The following is a 9,317-nucleotide window of genomic DNA, read 5'->3' as shown; positions in this document are numbered from 1 at the left end:
CTGCACACACTTTCCCCAGCCTGAAACCATTGCTTCTCCATGATTTACCAACTTATATCATTCAAGATGCATACTGTGTCCAGCCTAGGACGTTCCTCCTTAGAACCCGCTCAGTACATGACGTAGACGACATTCATTCATTGCACTTCCTTCTAAATGACCCTTGGAGTCTCCACTATTATGACTTTCTTATTTTGTTATAGGTTTTATTTACTTTTCCATCCTCCGCACTAGCCTGAGACCCCTTGGGGAGTAGGGATGTTTCTTTGCTCCCCACCCCTGCATGCCTAGCACCCAAACACAAGGCATTATAAATACATACATGATTTGCCAGGAAGAGATCGGAGCCTTGTCCTCTTAATCAGTCCATCTTGTTCTCGGCCTTTCACTGTTGGCTGTCTGCTGATGAATTCCCAAGTACTAGAGACAATGACTTCCGTCTGCACTTCAAACTCTGGCTCTAAAGTATTTGTTCAACCGATAAAATACCCAGGCCTTTCAGTGCTGTGGAAATGAAGGTCCTGCTGTTCCCCAGCAGGCTTCCTCATCAGAAACTTGAGAGAATGTCAGGAGAGATGGGGATGTACTATGAGTTCTTTGAAGGACCAAACCCAACAGCTTCCCTGAAATGTCCCCTTTCACTGCCCGAAACTCCGCATAGACAGAATGTCATGGCCACACCTTCGCCTCTTTCACTCTCTGTGTCACAAGTGCAACCATCAGCTCTAGTGACCGTTTCCTCCCCTCTTTTTTGTCACTGTTTACTTTCAGACAAGGTCACATAGAACCAAGGCTGGCCTTCAACGTGATCCTCCTGATCCTCCTACTTCCGTGTTCCAAGTTAATGATCTTTTTTATTTTCCTTTCAGGCCTAGGGCTCCATGCATATCAGGCAAGTGCTATACCACTGTGTTGGCATGCTCGGTCCCAGGCAGTGAAGAGAATACATTAAAATATAGGTAACGTCAGGCTGCTCACCTGCCACGAAACCCTTAGTGCCTCTCACTGCCAATCCTTTTTTCTCAATCTGTTTTCTGATATTACATCTGGTATGACATTCTATCTACAGATAGAAAATCTGAGATCGGACAATTTGTAAAGGGAAGAAGTTTATTTAGCTCCGAGTGCTGGTGGTTGAAAGTCCAGACAAGGCAGCTTCATCTGGTAAAGGGCTCAGGATACATCACGACAAGACCGCAAACACGCAGTGATCTGTGGAGGAGCTAAGGCACCAGTGGCTGCCTTGGCTTAGAACATCTTGTTCTCACGGCAGCTAATCCAATCTTGGGAGAATTGCGTTAATTCCCCTTAAAGACCCAACTACTTCTTGAAGTTCCTTCTCAGTACTGCCACAGTGTCAGTTAGGACTTCAAAAGGAGCTTTGGTGGGGACAAACCACATCTAAATCATGTCACGAGAGGCACCGTAGCCTGCTCTTCCAGGCTGGATGCCCTCTTTGCACCCTGCTGTACGCCCCATTCTGAACACAACTGAAGCTTCCTCATCTCCATTCTTTTGCTGACACACGCTCCGTTCTTACGCCTTTCCTCTAGACAGCTCCATGGTGCCTCGCCTGGCTCTCTCCTCCTTTGTAAAGAGAACCTTTCTGTTGTTTGGTGCAATGACTTCTCAGCATGTTTTTTTTTTTTTTTTTTTTTGGTTTTTGGTTTTTTTTTTTTTGGTTCTTTTTTTCGGAGCTGGGGACTGAACCCAGGACCTTGCGCTTCCTAGGTAAGCGCTCTACCACTGAGCTAAATCCCCAGTCGACTTCTCAGCATGAATGGAAGGAATCACTCCTCTTTGTTTTCCCACCAGCATTCTTTATGCTACAGAAAGAGACCTCACCATTCAGAAATGATACAGACATACTCCCGTGTCAGTCACAAAGGACCAGATAGTTACTCTGTGAGAACTGACATACGGAGTTAGCTATAAGGTGGGGGATGCACATAGACCTGTAGAGCCCATTACATCTATCATTGTAAGACAGGCTTCCTTGGGGTTTTATTGACAGGTTATGGAGTGGAGACCATTGATATTGGATTCAAATAAACACCAGCTCATTTTGCCTGTTCGCCTTTGGTCCCTTACTCTCAGTTTCTTTATCTGTAAAATGGGAAATACAGACCCTGGAGACTTGTAACAGAGATTAAGGGCAATGCTAGCACATGTGTGAGCTTGAGTTAATATTTGGCAGAGGATGCTGGGAATCATGGTAGTTCTAACGCTGTTTCCATCTTGTAGCCCTTCACCCCCTGTCCTTGAAAATATTTTAATAATAACCTTTTATATAAACTTTAGCCTTCAAATCTTTATGTTCTTAGTATTGTTCCCATTCCTATTCACTCTGGTGCCTTTGATCTTTCATCTTCCTTTTCAAAGCATCATAATCCTTCATGGGTGGAGGTCTTAAGTCATGTGATATTGGCAGTCAGTCTGCAATAGAGAGTGGGGAGTAACACTTACTAAGTACTTAGACAGAGCCCAGCTCCCTGCTTTGCTCTGATCATGCAGTATACCTGGAATGTGGGCCTTATCTCCATACCTCAGATGAGGAGACCGAGTTTAGAGCATTAAATAGACGAGACAGCCAGCAAGTGTTGAAGCCCAACTTAAAACCCTTGCCTTCAATTAGTACGTTGTCCTTATCCTTCTTGGGAATTCTCCCTAGCTGATGAATTGCTGTATTCAGGTCAGCTCTAGACTGTATGGAGGGGTGTCTGCAAGAATTCCTAATGTCTGTTTTGCCATTAAAGAACTGTAGGGCAAGTGTTCACCCTATTAGCCCTGTCTAGAAGATTCTAGACAGAATCTAGGAGACTAGGAGAGTTCAGGCTTCTTCCTCCCACCCTTTGAAGCACACATGTACTTCCAAGAGAGATCCCTCCCGCACACCCCCTGAATCTGTGGTGGAACAGGTCTCAGAATTAAAAAAATCTGAACGAGGGCAGGACTTAGCAAGGGGGATGCTGTTCACAGAATGAGCAGCTCCACACTAGAGCTCTGACATGAGGCTTCCTTCAACTCCTGCCAGCCACGGAGAACAGTTAGTACCTGGTATTCTTGCCAAAGATCACACTTGGGGGTTGTCCCAGTTTTGCAGTCATCCTTCTCCAGGGCCCCACTGTCAGCTCTCTCTCCTCATAGCTGTCCCCAGCACCTTCCCCAGTGTTTCACTGAGCTCCCACGGCTCCTGCGCTTTCTCTTCCATGGCCCCGGTGTGCTGGAAGTTCCCACCATTTGTTTCTTATCTCCTTTGTCTTCCCTTCAGCTCTTTGAGCTGATCGTGTATCAGGAGCTCCATGACCAAGGTCCATTCCGGGTGGAACATTTTTCTTCTCTGACCTCTGCATCGATGCGCCTCCATGTCCAATTTACCTCAGAGAGTGTTTCGTTGACTGCACTGTCTGCTCACCTCCTTGCCCTGCTGACTCCTAGGCTACCCAGTTTTATTTTATCAAGAGAGTTCCAGGTTCTAGAACCTCCATTTTCTTTCTTAATTTACCTGTCATCATGGCACTTGCCCTGCTTGAATGCTAGATTCTGAAGGACACAGTTTCTCCCTGACTGATGCTACATCTCTGGTTCCGAAACCAGTTCCAAGGACATGCTGGGTTCTGGACATACTTTTGACTAACCAAATGCAATTCCCATGCAGTTCTCCATAGTGATTGATTGCATGGACTCTGTAACGAGATCACCTAAGTTCAAATCCTAGCAGATGACTTGAACAAGTGCCTTAGCCCCTTTGTGTTTCAGTGCCCTCTCTAGAAAATGCAGAAAGCAAATTCTCCTTGTCACCTAGTGAAGATCAAGTGAGGCAGTGCATACAAAACATGCCGAACCCCACAAGAGTACACGATTATGACTAGTGGTTTCTACTGTGGTTCATGCCAGATCTGCCTGATGCTACTACCTCTTCCCCCATATTGTGTCCTGGGGAGACCTGACCTTGTTTGTGTCCTCAAGGGGTCAAACTCAGTTGATGGGGATAGAGACAACGCCAGGTGTTGGAAACTTACTCCCTAAGAGTAGAACTACGAACGAGGCCACCAGTTCCTTCTAAACAGGAAACAATGCATCCCCAGATAATCCTGTCTGTTGTTGGCATAATTTCTCTCCTTAACTGGTTGTTTTGGTCAACCGAGATCCCTTCAGGGTCAGTAATGAAAGGAAAGAGTAGGTAAATTCAGCTCACAGGAGTAGTACCACTGGACAGCCACACACAGTGGCTGATGTTGAAAACATTGCAGTTATCTGGTGCTGAAAGACAGGACTGACGCTCGGTGGCTTTTGTACAGCCCCCAGAGAGCTTCCTGTGGATCTAGATGTTATGTTCTTTCTTGAAAAAGGTCCATGTGGCCATCCCCCCTACTACCCCATTCAGCTTTACAGCTCCCCCAAAATCTTTTCCTTCCTGCCTGAGTCGGATTGAAATCTTTCGCTGTGTTCTGCATGCACGTTTTGGCTTTGTTTCTAAAGCAGCGGTAGCTGGGAGCCTTTCTTATGTTTGTGGGATGTAGTTGCTTGGTGCCATGACTTATCTTTTTCATGTGTGTGTGCTCAGCCACTCACCAGCCCTCACATGCACTGTGCTCAACACGTTGGTCATAGACTTCTTTGTACACTGAGTACAAGCCTTCCTCGAGACTCAGATAAGTCTCTCTTCATCGAGCTTTCCCTCCATTCTTTTTTTTTTTTCGGAGCTGGGGACTGAACCCAGGGCCTTGTGCTTGCTAGGCAAGCGCTCTACCACTGAGCTAAATCCCCAACCCCTGCCCCCCATTCTTAAAACAGGAACCACACCACAGTGGAGATCCTGAGATATTAAAACAAGTTGAAGAAACCTCAAGTTAGAGACCTATAGCACCTTGACCAAGTCTTTAAATAAAACATGAACCCCAGAAATCTGCCTACTGAATTTCAGTTATTATGTGAGGTTACCATGAGTGGAGCACCCCCCTCGCCCGAGATCCTGCAAAGGTTCAGACCTGAGCAGGGCAATGTGTGTAAGTATACTAAGCACTTGGCGCTTGCCTCGTTCAGGAATAGTTTGGTCCGCTGATATTTTTTATTTGCCACTGATTGGTTACAAATTATGTTCGTAAGTTGGGCTGTCAGCACATACACAAATTTAGGCTGCAGTTAGCTTTGAAGGACTCAAATGTGGCAGTAGCCTCAGGCCAAATTTAGTTTACCTGCACCATAGTCAAGTGGAAGGAGGAATAAGAATTAAACAGATGGGCTGGAGAGATGGCTCAGAGGTTAAGAGTATTGACTGCTCTTCCTTCTGAAGGAATCCATAGTCTCTGGCTAGAGCCAGAGAAAAGGAAAAAGGAGATTCATCGGAGACTTAAATGTTTGTGCAGGAGACAGACTGGGCAAGGATAGGCCAATAGTCTTTGTCTTTCTGTAGTGAGAGGCCACTTAAGATTCTGAGTCAGGATGTAATATAATCAGATGCATAGCATGGGAGGTTAGCCTAGCTGCTTCATGGGGAATAGAGTAAGATGCAGGGAAATCTGAAGGAGACAAGGAAGGTACCAGTTAGCAGGTTAGACTGCAGTCAGGTACTAAGCAGTGATGGGTTTGGTTGTGGATACAATGAGGATGGGGATGGTCAAAGAAAACATGAACATAAAAATCAACCAGATGGGGTGAGAGAATGATTTAAAACTTATATTCTGTGTCAAAATGATTTCTGCTTTTGTCCAACTACCCCTATGGGCTTCTAGAACAGAAGGATATGACGAAAGTGTCTTGACTTGTCTCTACTCATAAGGTATATTTGAAATACACCTATAAAAGGTGAGACCAGTTCTCATGTGCTGACACAGACAGTATGTTGAGTTAAACCAGAATGGGGACCATGGAATTGCTAGGAGTCCAGAAGCTGAACTTGCATGTGTTCTCCAGACGGTTAAGCCAATTAATAGTATGCTTGCTGTTTACTGGGTAATGGGAGGCCCTTGTCTTAATTGAAAATAAATATTAATGTGTCCATTTTTGCTAGTGTATTTGTTTACCGAGTCACAAATAATATTCAGGGTGTCTGCACTGGACAACGTGTAGGCGATGGAATTAGGCATTGGGGTAAAGGTAAAGCCACATTTGAAGTTTAAAAAAGGTGCATTTGAGATCTAGTGTGTCACGTAGACTTCTTTTTTTTAAAAAAAAAACACAGTAAAGTATAGGTTGGAGATGTAGCTCAGTTGATAGAATGCTTACCTAGCATTCCCAAAGTCCTGGGTTCTATTTCTACACCCCAACCCAGGGAGGAAAGGGTTTATTTACCTTACATTTCCATGTCACAATCCACCACAGAGGGAAGTCAGGGTAGATACTCAAGGCAGGAACCTCAAGGCAGGAACTGAAGCAGACAACATGGGAGAGAGATGGTTACTGGTTTGTTTCTCACGGCTCAAACGGCCTGCTTTCTTATATCACCCAGGACCCCAGAGATAGCAACACCCACTGTTTCTGGGCCCTTCCCTATCAATCACTAGTCCAGAAGCTTACCCCACAGGCTAAACTGTTGGAGGCAGTTTCTCAATTGAGGTTCCTCTTCCCAGATGACTCTAGCTTGTGTCAAGTTTATAAAACAAACAAATGATCGAATGAACAAATGAACAAAAAACAGGATAGCCACCACCGAAATGAAAACAGAAAAGAGCCATTTTTGTTCACTCATAGTCATACCAACAATATTTATAATAGCCAAAAGGGGGACTCAAACCACCTGCCTGTTCTCAGATGAATGGACAAATAAAAGTTAGTGTACAGTAGACACACATGCACACACAGTGGTATTCTATTAGCCTTAATAAGGAAGGAAATTCTGTCACATGCTACAGCAGAGACAAACCTTGATGACGTCTCCAAAGTGAAATGAATCTGTCACAAAAGCACAAATGCTACAGGATTCCTCTTACATGAGGTTCCTAGGTTAGCCGTATTCATACAGTCGATGAGAGGAAGTGGTGGTTTCCAAAGGCTGGAAAGTCAGGAAAATGGAACTGGCGTGGTGACCATTCATGACAATGGTCACACTGCAATGTGACTGCACTTGATGCTGCAATGGCACTCCGTTAACAGCTTAAAATAGCATATTTTGTGTGATATATACTGGTATGTGTGTTGTGAGTGTGTGTGTGTTTACCATAAATTTTTGAAACAGGGTCTCATGTAGCCCAGGTTAGTTAGCCTCATCCTTGATATGTGGCTGAGATTGACCATGATTTTCTGATCCTCTAGCTCCTTGCCCCTTAAGTGGTAGGATAAGCAATTAGGCAATGACCAGCAAAACTAGGACACTGGTCCATAGCTAGAAGTAGAACTGCAGGACCACATGCTGACATCTTGAGGAATGACCACATTGTCTGCCGTAGTGGCTATAGCATTTCACATTCTGCTATCAGCACGCAAGTTTTAGTTTTTCTGTACCCTTGATAATACATGTTACGTTCCGGGTCCTTTTTAGGGGTGAGTCCTGTAGTTTCATATAGGGTTGTCAAGGAACTCAGGGTTGCTTCAAACACTATGATTCTGAGGATTGGCTTTGCACTTCTGTAGTCCTTTTTTTTTAACCTCTCAAGTACGTGATGTTTTATTTTCTGCAACAATCGTGCTAGCATATGTTTAGCTGTACCTCATTGTGGTTCTGATTTGCATTTTCCTAAATACTAGAGAAAACATCTTTTCCTGGACATGGTTACTGTTTGTAAGTTTTCCTTGAATCTGGCTGTTGTTGAGTGGGTTGCATTCTCTTTAAATGCAACCACACAAAGTATCTTAGTCTCTTGAGGCTGCAATAACACTATGCCACAAGCTGGGTCACTTTCAAACAATGGAAATTTCTTCCTCACAGGGCCAGGGGTTGGGGCATCTAGTCAGATTTGTTGTCTAGTGAGAGCCTACTGCCTAGCATAGGTCACTTGTAGCATCCACACATCGTCCTGATGGGAAGGGAGCTCTCTAGGTTTCTTTTATAAGGGTTTCAATCCCGTCGGAAGCCTTTTGCCTCACAATTTTATTGCTTTCTGCTCTGGTTTGGATCTGAGTTTAATGCATCTCCCAAGAGTTCATATGTTGAAAGCTTGGTCCTCAATGTGGCGACGTTAAGAGGTGGTGGACCCTTTTAAGACGTGAAAAGCTGATGTTAGGAGAGATGAAAGTCATTCCCATGAGACCCAGTTCTCCTGAGGTAGTGCTTGTACCAATCAGCACTCTCTAGAGGAATAGGAAGAATAGAATGCATATAAATGTAAGAAGGGATTTATTAGATTGGCTCGCACGATCAGAGCAAGTCCCTTAATGGGCACTTTTGGGCCGGAGCATGGAGAAAACCAGTACTGCTTAGTCCAAGAAGCCGGGAGCCCTGGAATGAAAGGGGCCAATGTAGAGAACATCCTTGTGTTCTCTGAAGCGAGGCTGGTAGGGATCATAAGAAGAGTCAGGCATTGGACACCATCCACTAAGTGGTTTTAGCAGAGCTGAGAAGACACTGATGAAGCTTGCACACGAGTGCGAGCTAAATAGAGTGTCTTAAAATATGAGCCTCAACACCAGCCATTTTATTAAAACAATGGGCAGCAAACCAAATGTCCCCCTTTTCTCACTGTACTGGATGGGTTTGTGTGTCAACTTGACACAAGCTGGTGTCATCACAGAGAAAGGAGCCTCCCTTGAGGAAATGCCTCCATGAGACTCAGCTGTAAGTCATTTTTTCAACTCGTGATCAAGGGGTGGTGCCATGCCTGGGCTGGTGGTCCTGGGTTCTATAAGAGAGCAAGCTGAGTAAGGCAGGGGGAGCAAGCCAGTAAGTAACATCCCTCCATGGCCTCTGCATCAGCTCCTGCTTCCTGACCTGCTTGAGTTCCAGTCCTGACTTCCTTTGGTGATGAACAGCAATGTGGAAGTGTAAGCTGAATCAACCCTTTCCTCCCCAACTTGCTTCTTGGTCCTGATGTTTTGTGCAGGAATAGGAACCCTGACTAAGACACTCACCGAGGCTTCATGTGAATTTTGGGGAGACTTGTGGATTCCCAATACAGCAGAAGCCAAACTGCTTTCCACTGCACTGATTCAGTTTTAAGTGTCTGCATTGGCTGTACCGTGCCGTTCCAGCATCCTGCAACGCTTCTCTTCAGAAAACAAGAGTGTTCCGATGGGATGAGCGGGGGAGCTCAGCCTCAGACACAGAAAAGACGTGGAACAGGCAGGAAAGAACAAAAGCCAGATTCGTCATTTCCAAGTCACTTTCCATGTAAAGCAGGAGCGGAGAAGACAAAACAATAAGAAAAATGTGGGGAAATGAG

At 45.0% G+C, this 9,317-nt stretch overlaps 1 long non-coding RNA gene across 1 annotated transcript in view; it reads right to left on the bottom strand.

Annotated features, from left to right (window-relative positions):
* Positions 1-1,091: 1,091 nt before the first annotated feature.
* The window catches only part of LOC134480034 (uncharacterized), a 39,075-nt gene continuing 30,849 nt past the window's right edge, over positions 1,092-9,317 (bottom strand). Inside the window, exons 3-5 of the long non-coding RNA XR_015627182.1 lie at positions 6,295-6,370; positions 1,769-2,436; positions 1,092-1,628 (exon numbers count right to left, since the gene is read on the bottom strand). This is a non-coding gene — a long non-coding RNA (uncharacterized LOC134480034). The remainder of the gene's footprint in view (positions 1,629-1,768; positions 2,437-6,294; positions 6,371-9,317) is intronic.

This window comes from Rattus norvegicus, chromosome 8 (assembly GCF_021556685.1).
Source record: "Rattus norvegicus strain SHRSP/BbbUtx chromosome 8, alternate assembly SHRSP_T2T, whole genome shotgun sequence".
NCBI lineage: Eukaryota > Metazoa > Chordata > Mammalia > Rodentia > Muridae > Rattus > Rattus norvegicus.
This window is presented reverse-complemented; position numbering and strand designations above follow the sequence as displayed.